General features: G+C 34.4%; 1 protein-coding gene across 1 annotated transcript in view; it reads left to right on the forward strand.

Moving 5' to 3' along the window:
- LUZP2 (leucine zipper protein 2) overlaps positions 1-17,144 on the forward strand; it is a 429,813-nt gene that overhangs the window by 99,031 nt on the left and 313,638 nt on the right. The window lies entirely within an intron of this gene.

Below are 17,144 nucleotides of genomic sequence, written 5' to 3' on the forward strand. Positions count from 1 at the left end.
AACTATCAAGGGTAGAACAACATAAAGGTATTCATTCACAGCATGGACAGAATATCCAAGTGTTATGATAATTACAAATTACTGTAATGTCCAAATTTCTAAAGTCAAATTTATCTGTTACCTCTTTTTGTTTCACTTCTATATGGTTATGGCACATTTCCTTCCAAATATTCAATAAAAAGCTGTATATTTGGTTCCAATGGTGTGAGAAGAAGGTTCTTTTAAGAAAATATAGGATCTGAGCTTTCTAACTTGAAATCCCAAGCCACAGTAGAAAGGTTGGCAAGCTTTCATGAAGTGAAGTCTTCCCATCCAGTCTTTGCATCTGGCCCCCATTGTATGATTCCAAAAGTTATTTCTGAGTGACCCAAAAAGTCTCAGCTTTTTTGAAGGGAAGACAGTTTTCTAGGAGAAGATTTAGCTCATTAGCTTACATGTCAGAGGAATCTTTATCTAAGCCTTCCAGATGTTAACGTTCTTTTGGGGTATTTGAATATCATCCAAGTGACAGCCAGAAATATGTCACAGAACATTGTGAATTCAGGAGAAATGGTGTGTATCTGGAAATATAGGACATGATTCTTCTCATGACCATTCTATTCTTCCAAAGAAATATTTTGTAAAATGTATTGTGAGAGAAAAGGGAAACATTTAAATATCTAGAGTATAGATGTGTACTGTATAAACATATAACCCCACATGTAATTATGATTTTTTCTGAGTCTTCATTTGTCTAGTAAATGAAGATGTGATCTTATTTACAAAATACTATTTTATTAGTAGATGTGGATATTTATTGCTTCAGTTATCCAAGGGGTGAACTTATGTTCAGGTCCAGCTAACATGTTTTCTATAAAACTTTTCTGTGAGGCAATAAGGGAAGAAAAATACAGGAATACAGGATTTGTAATCAATCAGAGAACCTGGTTTCATGTTCTGTTCTGACTATTTCTTTTAAGTTTGGGTATTAGGCATATTGCTATATTAGACAACCCCTCTAGGCCTGAGTTTTATCATTTGTAAGGTGAGATTTAAAGGATATTAACTACAACATGTTTAATTGTGGGGATGGATTTTGAGATTTTTCTGTGTGTAAATTACAATGAAATAAACAAATGTTAGTTCAGCTTTCCTTCTAGCTCAGTATTATATAAAATCAAGAGTGTTATGCTACTCTCTGATCTTCACCAGCATACTGTATCCCATGGTACTTAGCATTTTCTGCCATGTCTTAATGGTGTGGTCCTTACTTTTTCTACTAAAGTGTGAGGTCCTTGAAGGCATAATTTTATTTTATTCATCTTTTATTCTTCATTTCCCACTGCATATATATCTTGCATGTAGTATTTGCATTAGTATCTGATGGATAAATTAATTCATTCAAAAGCTAATTATTGAAGATATAACATTATCCAGGTTGTGATGTGTGCTAAAAATACAATGTTAAGCAACGTAGAAGTGGAACCTATTATTCCTAAATGGGGAGTTTCAAACTATGACTAAACAAAAATAAACTGATCTAACAGTTCAGTTTAAACTAACAATGACATTAAAATACCATTTGGCTTTCTCTTCTTCTAGTATGCAATTACATGATATTCTATGGAGAAAGTGAAGACAATGGAAATAAAGTGGTGGCATAGAGAGTCAACACAGAGGGTACCAACGTGTCAGTGACACTGACCAACTGAGTTCCAGTTTTAGCTCAACCATGTACTATTTGTTTGACCTTGGCCACATATTAAATTTGCAGTCTTTTAGCTTTCCCAGAGTAATGAAGTTACAAGTAATAACTTTACATACTTCTCAGATTATCCGTCTTGAGAATGTTCACTTATTTGGCTTTTTTCTTTAAGAAGCCCAGGCTCTAAACTTCAGATATGTCTTCTCCAAATGCCCACAATGATTTGGTGGAGACAGTCCCCAGTTTGATTGTAATATGTCTAATATTTAAGGGAACTATTTTATTAAATAGTTTTTAAAATCCGAAGTTATCTTTGGGTTTTATCCTTTGGAGGGGTGTTAATTGAAATTTCATCCTGATCGAGCTAGAGAGATCTGCCAGAAAAGGACAGGGAATATATACTATTAATCATCCCAAAGACCAGCCTGTACATTTAACATTGGTACAAAGCAGAAATGAGGTTTCTCCTCTCTGAGGGCTCCCCACTGAGTTCTGACTAATAACCGACTTTGAAATTATGTCTCATATAGAGTGACATCAACATGACAGGACCATGCTGAGTTTGAGGTTTATGATGTAGATATTAATCTGAACCATTTTATAGTAAGAAATCTTTTTTTATAAGCAAACACCATTTCTAATTTGACTCAAGAGATTAAATAAAACAAATAATCATAATTACTTCCGAGAATATTAACTCTACTATACCAGACTTTTGAGAACTTATTATTTTGGGCATTATAATGCCTTGAATGAGCTTTAAAAAAAAACTAAAGTTTCACCTCTTTTTTAAAAAATTTCTCAATGAATTTGTATAAAGCAATAAAGATAGTGTCCCGATATCCTCTCTCCTTCAGTTTTGAAATATCTTTTAAGTATTGGAGTACAAAGTAGATACAGTTATCCTATTGAAATGATATTAGATTTCTCATAGAGTTTTAGTGAACATATATTTGCCTAATTCCTTGGGATATATCTATATATTTATCTATCTATCAATTTGTATCTGTCTCTCTGTCTACCTATCTATTTTTTATCTCTATTTTAATTTCTAGAGTCATCAACTTGTGAGGGTGCAAAGTAACAAATCTAAAGATTGACAGTCTCTATCTCCTCAACCCCCCCCTGCTGAATTCACAGCATTAATGGCCAACTTAGCATAATGTAAATACAGTTCCACAATGTGAAAACATAGTATCATTAAGCACTGTAGAATTATATGGTGTAGAAACTGAGTGGTTTTTAATAAAACTCAAAATTTCTGTGCTACTTAAAGAAATAGTTCAGCAAGCTATGTTGGGTTGACTTTATCATTTCTACTCATAAAATCAAAAGGCAACAAAAACAACAACACAATATTGTTACATTTAGTGAAATTTTGTGAATACATTCAGAAAGACATAAGAAGAGCAAGAAGAAGTGATTCAAATTTTTACGCATTATGACCTGAATAGATTTCCTAAGGAGTAGTTTCAGGAGTCAGGATTGTATATTTAATCAGGGGAAAAGTACCTAAAATGAGAATTCTGATACACACACACACACACACACACACAGACACAAACACACACACACACACACACACACACACACACATGCCCCTTTTGGGGATTTTTCTGTATGCTTTCGTGAAATTTACACTTAACAAATACAATGATAAAACTAAACACTGTAGACTTAAACCCAAATAAGCCTTTCAGTAAGATACAGTTATTTTACAAGTAATTAAGTATGAAATACTAATTTTTTTTTTTAAAGAAAGTGCTGAAACCTTTTTCAGAATTACATTTTTCCTACATATATATACAGGAGTCCTCCAACCAAACACTTTGATTTAAGATAGTGTTTGCTGCCGTAGTGGGAAGCCTTCCATAGGTGATGGAGGAGATCATTTTAGAAACACAAGATAGAGATGACTTCTGGAATGGTTGTGTGAGGAACCCTGTAGACCCACGCCCCAATGAAGCAAATGTAACTGGTGAAAATGATAAAAATTTTTATGAATTTCAGGAAATTGTTATAATAGTATACAGAAAATAACCATTTATTTAGGAATATCTACTAAAACTTATTGAGAAGAGTCAGAGTTTGTTGTATTCGAGCTCTGATCTGCTTCATCTTAGCCCTCCTAGCTCAGTGTGGTAGAAGCACTACTTTGGGTGGGTGCAGACAGGAACATAGACTGCCTCTCCTCCCAGATCATAGTCAAGGTCTATAACTGTAATCTGGAGGGGAAGGCTGCTAGCTTCATATTGCAGAGGCTCTAACCCAGGCAACAGCATTTGAAAAAAAGTCTAGGGCTCTTTTCCTCCATCCAGAGACAGTGAAAGAGACACTCCTACTCCCAATTTTACAGGAAAGGAAACAGGCTCAAAAGAAGCTAACGAACTGTCTCACATTTATCCAGTAAGTAAGAGAAATAAGATGTTACCCCTTTCCATTTACTTTTCCATTCTAAAATCCATAGTCTTGGGCTTCCCTGGTGGTGCAGTGGTTAAGAATCTGCATGCCAATTCAGGGGACACGGGTTCAAGTCCTGGTCTGGGAAGATCCCACATGCAATGGAGCAACTAAGCCCATGCACCACAACTACTACCGTCTCTAGGAGCTGGTGCACCTAGAGACCATGCTCTCAACAAGAAAAGCCACTGCAGTGAGAAGCCCACTCACTGCAATGAAGAGTAGCTCGCCGCAACTAGAGAAAGCCCGCACGTAGCAATGGAGACCCAACGCAGCCAAAAATAAATAAATAAAATAAAAATAAAATTAAATTAAATTAAATAAAATCCATAGTCTCTCATCTGTCTTCTGGTTTATTAATGGCACTTTTACCCCTCAGATAACTATAGGCAAGGGCCAGAGTTCAGCAACATAGTAGTCTATAAATGGTTAAAAGTCTAAGATCTTAAGGGGTCACTTGTTTCTTCACTGTCAAGGCATAGTAGCGTCTTGGTTTCTAGATCAGCAACGTACAAATCTTGATAAGATATAAAGATGATATAGGTTTTATTAAAACCCATCTCTTGTTCTCTGGGTTCATGTAGGTACCATGCTGAAGCATTAGAAAAACCTTTCACTTGATCCATTCTGTGCTTCTGGCAGATTGTTCTTTTAATCTCCTGGATGTTGATCCTCTTGGAATACAGAGGCAAATGTGTAGCTATTTAAGCAAAAAATCTAATGCTTGAACGAGAATCACGTGATTTGTTTATAGTGGTATTGGCAAATACACAATAACTAGCAATGTCCTAATCTACTGGAAAAATTAGCTTTAAGTAGAAATTCAGACATGGTTTGGGGTGTTTGCTTTGTGCTTGTACATGTGTGTCTGCATGTGAATGGTTTTAGGAGGCGGGAATGGTTATCTGGTCTCCCTCGTAATTCCATTTATCTAACCAGCCTTATAAACATACCTTGGGTTCTGTGTTTGTCACTTTCTTTATAAGGTGCAAAAGGCTCTAATGTGTTCCCTACTCTGAGGCATTATTTCCTAAGTTCTGTCTCTGACTCAGTCAAGAACCCAAAAGAAAGAAAACACTAAAGATTATGTCAGAGAGAATATAAAAGACTATGGCATTTTTTAAACCTGAACTTACATTTTCAGAAGCTTCAGGGACCCGTATAATTGATTATTAGAAGATGTAATTTATGGGATTTGTAGTCAAGTAGAACTTGAATTCCACCTCCAGCTCAAACTGGCTATAGATACTCGGGTAATTAACTTAACCTTTATTAGCCACCTCTGCAAAATGTACATAATAACACTTTCCTCCTGCTGATACAGGGAGTTTTAAATAAAATAATCCATTTGGTGCCCAGCAGAGAGCCTGAAATCTGGTGTATGTTCTATTGATCCTACTTTCCTTCCCTTTCCACACCATTGAGAACCTTGATTAGAGTCATATTTTATGCACACATTGATATATTCCTAAAATTGATCACTAAAAAATGACATTTTCCCTTTCCATGAAACGATCTTGCTACTCAGAGCAAACTTCTTACATGGATTCTTCATTACAAGGTCAGAATCATGCCTCCTGTGTGTCACGGCAAATGTACCATGACATCAATAAAGATTGATCATCTCTGTTATCTTCACTGATGTGGTCAGGGCCTTGAGAGTAGATGCTATGCTTTAGAGAGATTGCTAGTTCAATCATAAGTGATAATTCCCACTCTCTTTGAATGACACCTTGCTTTATATGTCAGTGGACATAAACTATATAACATAAATATATTGCGTAACAAAAATGCTTGGAAGGTCATACATCAACAAGTGTGCAGACCCACAGTTCTCTTATTTAAGTAAAGTGGCTGCTATGTGGGGAATCAGAAATTCACTTTCTTATTTTCCAGAAATTTGAATTTAAAATAAGCCATGAAAACAAAACCTAAACAATTAAGTTAATGTCATAAAACTAATGTTATCTTTTAAATCAGGGTGCCCAGTATCAGGGCTCTTTTTTTTTCTTAATCTGATGAGTTGAATTCAGTTCTTATAGGGTACAACACTATATTTTTAATTACTCATTTATTATTTTTTTCTGTTCTAAAAATTTAAAGCAATATTTTTCCTCATATAAGGACTGTGTCACGTACCAGGGTGGTACAGTGGAGAAAAATGCTGCTAAAGAGACAAGAGATCTAGGTTTTGGTCTTATCCTTGACCCTACCTAGCCCTGTGATCCTATAGTCAGTGGCAAAGATTAGATTATATATTTCCAGCCTTGGCCTATTTTCCTGTGTGTAAAATGTTGCTATTACCTTGCTGGAACCATTCAGTAAAATTATCCTAAGACTCAAGTAAAGTATGATGTTCCCGCTAGAATAGAAAGAGAGATTGACTTACAAATTGCTGGCTTAAAGTCAGTTATGATTTCTAATTAGTTGAACAAACTTAGAAAATTACTGAACTTCTCTGAGACTCATTTCCCTCTTATGAAAAGAGATTGAACTTAATCTCCAGTAATTGCTGTGGTTCTGACTCAAATTTAAAATAAATATATAATCACACACACACACACATACTTAAATAGAAATATAAAATTTTATCTAAACATTTAATTGTTTAATTATGAAATATGTATTTTGGAATCTGGAAAAGTATGTATTTGTTGTGATGAAGATTAATTTATGATGCATTGTACTTCAGTAATCCAGATTAACATCGACATATGAAATGAGGTCTGAGTTTGAATATAATCTTAGTTATTTACTATTTTTTAAAATATAACAAGTCACTTAAGCTCTTTTAAGGTGTTTCCTCCTCTGTAAAATGAGCCTATAAAAATATCTTCGAGTTATCGAGAGGATTCTATAGAACCACACATGTTAGAACCACACATGTGACAACTTTAAGAGGTACAGATATTTGGCTTTCTATCCTAATTCTATTCATTGGTTGGCGTGAGTGGCTGTCCCAGAACTCACCATCCCTTCATCTCTCACTTTCCATGGTTCATCGCCCACTCCTAGAGGAAAGTCCAGAGAGCGATGCTAGCACAGAGCACCAAGAAGTTCAAGCTGAGTCTGGGAGGAACTGTCTAGAGTGAGATGAGACAGAGTAAATATAACTCATACCCTAGAGGGTTAAATACACAGTGATAAACATCTTTCTCAAATCAAGATGACTGGAAACAGGAATCAAAGGCAAAAATGTTGGAGGACACCAAATGCTGAAAATATGCAGGATTTAGGAGTAGGTGTAAAAGCAACACACAGAAGTTAAGACCATTTACCCTATGACAACCACAAAATAGGTAGCTTTGTTTATTACTGGTCAGCCATACTGTTTTAGAACTTCAAAGAACTCTGTTCTCATAAATCTCATAGATAATTCTGTGTTGTAGCACTCTAACAATTACTTTCTGTAGATCCAAATGGGAGGAAATTTTAATAGTGTGATGAAGACAGAAAAAATGCATTTAGGAAGTAGGGATTTGGGGGAGACCCCAAGATCATGGGGAGTGACAGTCATTTCATTTTCTGTACTCAGAGCTGGTTTTTGTGCTATGGTCAGTTCTGGTGAGCATCAAATGTATGTTAAGGAAGTCTTACCTCCTTCCCATGAAGACAGTAACCACAAAGTCCTCTGTGTATTTCATTAAAGAAAAACAGAACCACAGAGATTATTCAAGATGCTGCAACTGGCCATCACATATCCAGCCTTGTGTCTTTGCATTCTTAAGAGGGACATACTATCTTTCTTAGCACTGAGAACTCAGCTTGGCCAACATGAGTGATGGGACTTTTCACTGGGTAAGGGCCAACAGTAGATGCAAAAACCCTCTCCCTGCCGCCTTGCTGTCCATTACTAGGAAGCTGACACATGGGAAATTTAGATTGAGTCATTACAAGACAGCAAAGTGTGACTGAGCTGATTGAATGTTGTGTCTCTGCATGAAGTGATACGTTGCCCACAGAGGTATTGATTAGCTTCTAGTGCTGGGAGAGCTCAGACTCCATTTCTAGTCCTGGTCTATTGCTCTAAGGCCAGTGAAAAGTCATCAAGAATTTGCTATACCAGCAGCAACTTAAGGTTTAACAATCCATTTGCAGGAACTTTAGATAATTTTAGAAGGCTGACTCTGTGGCTTTCTGGTGAAGATTCTGAACTTTGATAAATAGAGTTGGAATGATTTACAAAACAGGGAAGCAACTAAAATGTGATAAAGGGCAGACAGAGACATGTAAGTAATTGTGGGCTGGGGAAGGAGTCCATATGATATAGACACATTCTCATTTGTGCTTTTTAAAACAAATCTTTTGTCAGTAACTCCCTTTAAAAAACTCGTTGGATGTAAGTGCTACTCTGAGTTACAATAACCCACTTTCATTAAAAATTCTGTAGCTGCAGTTTATTATGTATAGAATTCAGTCCAACTCTGTAATCATTTACATAAGTGTAGCCATGGGCCAATCAATGTGCTAGGTGATTGGGATATAATGATATTAACAATAATAATGAATATTTAAAGAGTGCCTACTATTGTATTGTCTTGCTTGATTCTTATGAAAACACAGTGAGGTACGCATACTTGCATCCCCATTTTACATATAAGGATTCTAGGAACCTTGTTGAAAATCACACAGTTCATAAATGATGGAGCCTGGGCTTGGTGTCAATTCTGCCTGACTCCAAAATTATCTTTAAACCAAAATCATGTATTCCCATTGAATGAAGAAGACACATCTGTTTGATCTCAAGGACTCACTACAGAGTGGGAGAGTGAGACATATAAACAAATCACTTTCCTGTTTAATCTTCTCCTTGGCTTCCAAGTGCTCATAAGAGGAAGTGCCAAAGTCCCCACCGTAGCCTCTAAGTTTCTTCATGGTCTGGTCACTAAATCCTTCTGGATCTTTACCTCCTTTCACCTTCTCTGTACTTGCTCAGTTCCAGCCATACTGATCTTCCTCAATCTCTCTGTTTTCTCCTGCACCTGGAGCTCATCTCTCTGGTTCAGTCTTTATTATTTAACTAGTACTTGACCTGGGGATTGCAGTTTAAGTATAATTTCCTGGACGGGCCTTTCTAAAGGCACAGATATAAATTAATTCATACTTTTGTATTTTCTCATATCACTACCACAATTTGTAATTATATGTTTCTTGTGATTTTTTATTTATTATGTGTTTCCCCAGTAACCTTAAAATTCCTGTGGGGAAGGATTATGTATATTTATAATTTATAAGTGTCTAATAAAAACACATTATACTAATGAGTGTGTTACCAGATAAGTAATTTTTTAATTTCTTATATTTAAGAATGTCAACTTTAGGAAACACTGTCTTTGATGATAATCCAAAATAAGTGAAATGTCAAATCTCCCAAAAAGGTAAAAACCTGGTCATACTTTGCTATTTGTGAGGGAACTGTGATTAGATAATGTTGATGAATAAGTAAACATTTGCTGAATGAGTTAATGCATAAATCAATGAATCAATCTATTCAGGCATCCTTGCCCTGCGAGGAGACATTTGTTTATGGTGGCTCAAAAAGGACATCCAAGGACATAAGTCCCCACAGAATGAACTGATTCTAATTATATTGTGTGAATTGGTTCACTTAGGTGCTAAACCTCTCTTCTATGTTCATAGCTTTGAGGAATTGAAGATATTAAGGTAGCTGAAAAAGAGCATAATAAAAAAGAATCTTTTGATAATATTATTGGAATTTAGGACTAATGGTGTTTTTTTTTTCTACTAGGGATACATTAGTATTATACCTTTGTGATAGGTTTTATGTCTTGAATTTTTAAAATATCCCTTATTGACGTAACTTTTTTGGCTATATAAGCTAAAATGTATATGATTTTCACTTGTCTTACATTTCTAAATCTTATAAAATTAAAACATTTGGATAATTTTTTCAAAAATGTTCAATCCTATGTGCCAAAGTTGCATTAGCTACTGAGGATATAATAATGTCAGTTTTCACCCTTAAGGAGCTCAAAGTTTAAAGGAGAAAAGTAATAACCAAAACTAGCACTTTGTAGTCCACTATTCAGAGGAATTTACATAGTTAACCCATTTAATCTTCATTAAATCCAGTGAGATAAATACCATTTTACCCCCATTACTTATACAAACGCACAGACATATAATGTATAAATATTTTGTACACTAATGGAAATGTAAACATTAATGTTGCAGTGTGATGTGTGCTGTAATAGATGTGGGTGTGCTCAGGCAAGATTTATCATATTGTGTCCAAAAAATACTGAGTCAGAGTTTGCCAAGTAGAGAACTATGGTAAAAATGGAGGATGTTACTGGAAAATAAAAATGGCATTTACAAAACTATGAATATTGTTTTTCTTCATTATGATTAGTTGCTGTCATCATATGTCTAGTATTTATTGAGTACTCACCATATGTCATGCTTATCCATAATGTTATATAAGAATTAGCCCTTTGAATCCTCACAGCTAGCCAAGATGTGGCTGCCAAATTCATCGTCATTTTATAAATGATAAAGTGAATGCATAGAGACATGACTGTTATTTATATGTTCTGGCTTTCATAGCAGCATGGCATGTCTAGGAAATGGCATACAATTTTGGGTAATTGGAATATTAAGATAATCATAGGGGATAAGGTATATAAAATTAGCCCTGAGTCAGACCATGTATATGATGCCAAGAAATCTGTCATTGTAGTTTCACGAAATAGCATGTTAAGATTCATGTGTTTCCAAAGACCATGTGGTATAAAATGTGAGCAAGAGAGGCCAATTTGGAGAAAATTATAAAATTCTAAGTCAAGAAGGATGAAAGTTGAAACAGGGAATAGTTTTGAGGATAGGAGAAAATGAATTCAAAACCGATTAAATTTCACATAGAATTGACAAATGTGATCATTTGGATGGCAATGAGTTAGAAGAAAGAAAGAGAAAAATGTTGATTACACAGTTTCACACTTGGACAAACTGGTGGAGGGATGGGGTCGTTATCAGAGGAAATGCAAGAGAGAAACAAATTTGATTGAAGTTAATTATTTTAGTTTTGAACAGATTGTATTTAAAATGTCTGTGGTACAGGAAGAATGAAATTCTAGAGCTGCCAAAAGCTTATTTTATTTAAAAAATGACTTTACAAATCAATACTCTCTGTAAGTAAAGGATTATTTTGCCGTGATATATTTCCATTAAATGCGATCTACTTTCAGTTTCTATTGTAATCATGTTTACATTGAAGGTAATCTATTACTACTAGTGTCTCCTTTCAGAAATATAGTTTGGTTTAGATCTCAACTTTACATGAACACTGCAGCAATTTTGTGAATGGTTTCCTTTCAAATAGAACTGATGGTTACCAATATATCTATAAGTAGGTGAATAATACTTAATTCATATCTTTTCTTCTGGATAGAAACTTTCCAATTGGATAAGGATATTCTTCATCATCTAATCCATGTTTCTTTACATAATTAGTTATATTTAATGTCCTCTGTGCAAACAGATTTTCATGCCCATTCCATGGCGTACTCTCTTAAGGATAGAAAGCCTGTACATTGGGCCTATTTCTTTAATTTTCTTTAGTGAGGTACATCTGTCCCTTTCTCCTATAGAAATCTACCCACTTTTTAAATTCTTTAACTTCATCTTTGCTTCTTACTAAGTTAGGGAAACCTAGTGATACTAGCATTTGTTAAATTTAATGTTTAGTAAACAAGCATCTGAAGCATCTTTCTGAAGAATCCACAGGAACAAAGGTTCCTGCCATTTCTACTCTAGGAGCACACTCTGAATGTTAGCAGAAGAGATCTCCTTCAGCAGCCATCTCTGTCTCTCCGGTTACCTACAGACCTCTGTTTGTCTTTCAAGACTGTAACAGCTACTGGGATATCAATTCTTTTGTCATTGTCAGTAGTGTTTCTCTGATCTTTGGATTCCAAGAACTAATGAAATTTCAGATACATGTGCAATAAAAGGGTGACTTCATTATGACACAGAGAGGATGATTTCGTATTTGATCAGGAAAGGACATTAAAACCCACACACTTGTACACACACACATTCTTTTTCCCTTTCTTTCTCTAATCTATTTAATACTACTAAAAGGGTAATTTTAAAATCATAAAAGCAAAACAAAAAAACAAACAAAAAAACAAACCATGGCAGAATAAAAGACTGAATATATGTTGTTCAGTCTAAAAACTTACCACATTTACTTTTTTCATTATTCAAGCTTAGATTGAGGAGAATTTTGTCATTAACAGGTTCCATTTCAATTCTTCTGGAAGAAATAAGACCTGTGCGTGTTGAATTTGAAATGCATGTGAGAGAGGAAGCAGCAAAAGTCAAGAATTAGCTGAATCTACGTTATTTAGAAAAAACAAATTCAAATAAATGTGAACAATGAGTATTTCTGACTTAAGGACTAGAGAAAGGGAGAAAACAATAAAGTGGTTAAAAGAAAAAATTAAAAAAAAAACAGGGAAGGAAAGAAATTACAAAGAGAATGATGTTAAAAGATCACAAGACTATCATTCAAAAGATATTTCTAATTCTGACTCCGTCACTAGCTATTTAGCAAATCTTTGCTTTTTCCTTTGTTTTCTCACTGTTTTGAGAAACTTCCAACCCCCCCCCATATGTGAAACCTCTGTGCATCTTAAACACCCAATAAAAATATTTTCTTAGTAAATTTAGAGGTCATTCCTAATCTCCCAGGCACAGATAGTTGCCTCCTCTGTGTATGTTCTATTTACCTCTATGGTACATGTTGCTATCAGCCTGTTTCCCTTGCTACCTTAAACTCCTTTATTGTCCAGAAACATAGCACTTGTCATATGATGGCCTAATAGACCATAACAAATGTTTGTTGAATAAACATATAAATCAATTCTTTCAAATCTAATTTTAAAATAACTACATTATATATCTGTCTAAGCAAAAACCAAGAAATTTTACGTGATTCCTCTTTCTCCTCCCACTCCAGTCCATTCAATCTTCTGTAAGTCCTCTATTCTAGAAAACATAGCTTTAATCAACTTTTTCTCATCTCCACTATCTCTTCCACCATAATTCGAATCATCATCATATTTTTCTCAGACTTCTGTAATATATTTTAACTGATCTTACTTCCATTCTGGAAAATAGAACCTTCCATAGTTAGCCCTGGCCAATCTCTCTGATGTCATCTTCTGCTTATTTCTTCTTTATTCACTCTATTCTAGCCACAATGATCTTTGTGTTCCTCAAATGCATGGAAATAGTTCCTGATTAAGGTCTTTGTGCTACATTTTCTCTTTCCTGGAAAAACTTTCCCCAGAACTTCATATGACTCAGTCCTTTGTGTTTTCAGTGGAAAACATTACCTGATGACTCACCTAAAAGTAGCCTTTCTTAACTGTTCTTTACCCATTACTATAACACCATCACCTTATTTTACTTTCTTTATTCTTGTACTCATTATCATTTAAAACCACCTTGTTGGTTTGATTACTTCTGTATAATTTATATCTACAATTTCAGTGTAATTTCTTGGTATCACAGATTTTATCTGCCTTGTGCATGGTTCTATCATAAGAATATAGAACAGTACCTAGCATATAATAATAACACTCAAGTATTACGTGTTGAATGTATAACTGAATTGATGAATGTACCCTCAAGTCCTCTTTAAGGTTCAATAGTTAAAGTTGAAAACTTATTAAGAGATCATGAAATTTTAATTTTGGAATCACAGTTAATTTTATTACTACTTTCAAAATATATTTTATGGATTTATTTATTTAATTAAACTTTTTTTTTTTTACTTTGAGATAATTGTATATCTGTATGCAGAGGCAATAAAAAGGAATCCTACTTACCTTTATCCAGTTTCTCCGATGATAACTTCTCACAAAACTGTTATACAATACTATGACCAGGATATTGACATAGAGAATATTAAGAGACAGAACAGTTCCATCATCACAATGATGCCTTGTGTTGCTCTTTTATAGGCATATTCACTAACCTCACCCACACACCTCTGACCTCAGTTCCTGGCAACCTTCTAATCTCTTCTCCATTTATAAATTATTGCTATTTGAAGAATGATGTATAAGTGAAATGACACAGTATGTAAACTTTTGAGTTTGGCCTTTTTTTTTAATTCACTCAGCATAATTCTTTGGAGATTCATCCAAATTATTGCTTGAATTCATAGTTTATTCTTTTTGTTGCTGGGAATTTGGATGTGCCACAGTTTGTTTAACCATTCGTCTGTTGAAGGATATCTGTGTTTTTTCCAGTTTGGGGGCTATTACCAATACAGATGCTATGAACACATGTGAACAGGTTTTTATGTGAACATAAGTTTTTATTTCTTTGGGATAAATGCCTGGAAGTGTAATTGCTGGGTCATATGGTAGTAGTATGTTTAGTTTTCCATGGAACCGCCAAACAGTTTTGCAGAGCAGCTGTATCATTTTACGTTGCCACCAACAATACTTTCCTTTTTTTGCAACAACTTTTTAAAATTATATTTTGGCCATTCTGATAGGTATGTGGTTATAGCTCATTATGCTTTCAATTTGTATTTCTTTAATGGCTAATTATGTTGAACATTTTTTCATGTGTTTATTTGCTACCTGTATATTCTCACTGGTAAAAAATCTCTTTAGGTCATCTGCACATTTTCTAGTTAAATTAATTTTTTAAGTTAGAGTTTGTTTTAAGAATTCTTTATATATTCTAGATTCTAGTCCTTGTTGTATACATGGCTTGCAAATATTTTCTCCCAGTCTATAGCTTATCTTTTTCTCTCTTAATGGTGCCTTACACAAAGGTAAATTTTGAAGATTTATGAAACAAAACATAAATTTTTCCTTGTATGAGTAATAGTTTTGGCATCAAGACTTTGTCTAGCTCTAGATCCAGAAGATTTTCCTCTACGTTTTTCCTCTATGCTTTTTGTTCTTCTCATATACATTTTACAGCTAATTCCATGATTCATTATGACTTAAATTTTGAATAAAGTATGGAATTTAAGGTTGAGTTTTGTTTTTGTTTTGCCCATGGATGTCCAGTTGCTCCAGCACCATTTGTTGCAAAGGCTGTCTTTCCACCATTGAAATCACTTTGCACCTATGTCAAAATCCAACTGGGCATATTTGTTTGGATGTATTTCTGAGTTCTCTATACTGTTCCACTGATCTATGTCTCTATCCCTCCTCCATCAATACCACACGTTCCTGGTTACAGTAGTTATATAATGTCTTGAAACTGGGTAGACTGATTCCTCTCACTTTATTCTTCTTTTCAAAAGTGTTTTATCTGTTCTACATATTTTACCTTGCCATATGCACATCTACATCTATGAAAAATTGATAGGGTTTTAATAAGAATTGTGTTAAACTCTTAAATCAATTTGGAGAGAATTGCCATCTTTATTATGTTGTATTCCAAACCATGAAAAAGGTAAGTCTTTCCATTTATTTAGATAGTATTATTTTAAATAGATAGTAGATTTTTTTTTTTTAAAGATTTCATTTTGCCTTTATTCTTTTTTTTTTTTTTTTTTTTTAATTTATTTATGGCTGCGTTGGGTCTTCGTTTCTGTGCGAGGGCTTTCTCCAGTTGCGGCAAGTGGGGGCCACTCTTCATCGCGGTGCGCGGGCCTCTCACTATCGCGGCCTCTCCTGTTGCGGAGCACAGGCTCCAGACGCGCAGGCTCAGCAATTGTGGCTCACGGGCCTAGTCGCTCCGCAGCATGTGGGATCCTCCCAGACCAGGGCTCGAACCCGCGTCCCCTGCATTGGCAGGCAGACTCTCAACCACCGCGCCACCAGGGAAGCCCCGATAGTAGATATTTTTAATAGATAGTAGCATTTTAAAATTTTGAGCATAAAAGTCCTTACATCCTTTACTAGATTTCCACCTAATTATTTCTTTTCTTCCTATTTGTAAATGGTACGGTATTTTTAATTTTAGTGTCAACATTTCACTGCTGGCACATAGAAATAAAATTAATTTTTGTATACTTGTATACTGCAACCTTTTGAATTTACATATTAATGCTAGGACTTTATTTTTTTATTTCTTGGGATTTTCTATGTTGATAATCATGTTATCAGCAAATGAGGACAATTTTATTTCTTCCTTTCTTATCTATATGTTTTTTAAAAATTTTCTTTTCTTACCTTATTGCACTGGTTAGAACATCCAGCACTATGTTAAATAAGAGCAGTGAGAGTGGATATCTGTGCATTATTTCCAATCTTAGGGGGAAAGGATTAAGTCTCACCATTAATTGTAAAGATAGTTGTAGGGTTTTTTTAATAGATATTCATTATCAGATTAAGGAGACTCTCCTTTATTCCAAATTCTCTAAGAGTTTTCATATGAATGGAAATTGAATTTTGTCTAAGAAAATTTTTGCATAAATTGATATGATTGTGTGATGTTTCTTTTTTAGTCTGCATTGCATTGAGTAATTCCTCAGTAGTTAACCAGCCTTGCATCTGAGGACTAAACACCACTTGATCATGGTATATAATTCCTCTTATATGTTGCCAAATTCTATTGTTTAATGTTTTCTTAAAGATTTTTGTTCTATAGTCATGAGGGATATTGATCAGTAGTTTTTTGTTTTTGTTTTTGTTTTTTTTTCCTTTGATGTTTTAACTACTATATTTGTCTTGTTTTGATCATCAGGGTGATACTAGCTTCATAAAATAAAATGGGAAGTGTCCCCTTCTCTTCTGTAAGATATTGTACAGAATTGATGCTCATTACTTCTTTAAACATTTAGTAGAATTCTTCAGTGACATCTTCTGGGGGTGGCAATTTATTTTTGGAATTTTTAAGTTACAAATAATATCTATTGCCTTTAATAGTCATAAGACTTTTCAAATGATATGTTTCATACAAAGTGAGTTTGTGGTAGTCTGTACTTTTTAACTAGTAGGTAGAGTTCATCGAAATTGTCAAATTATGTTTGTAGAGTTACTTATAGTATTCTATTTTG

The sequence above is a fragment of the Eubalaena glacialis genome, chromosome 10 (assembly GCF_028564815.1).
Source record: "Eubalaena glacialis isolate mEubGla1 chromosome 10, mEubGla1.1.hap2.+ XY, whole genome shotgun sequence".
NCBI classification, from domain to species: Eukaryota; Metazoa; Chordata; class Mammalia; order Artiodactyla; family Balaenidae; genus Eubalaena; species Eubalaena glacialis.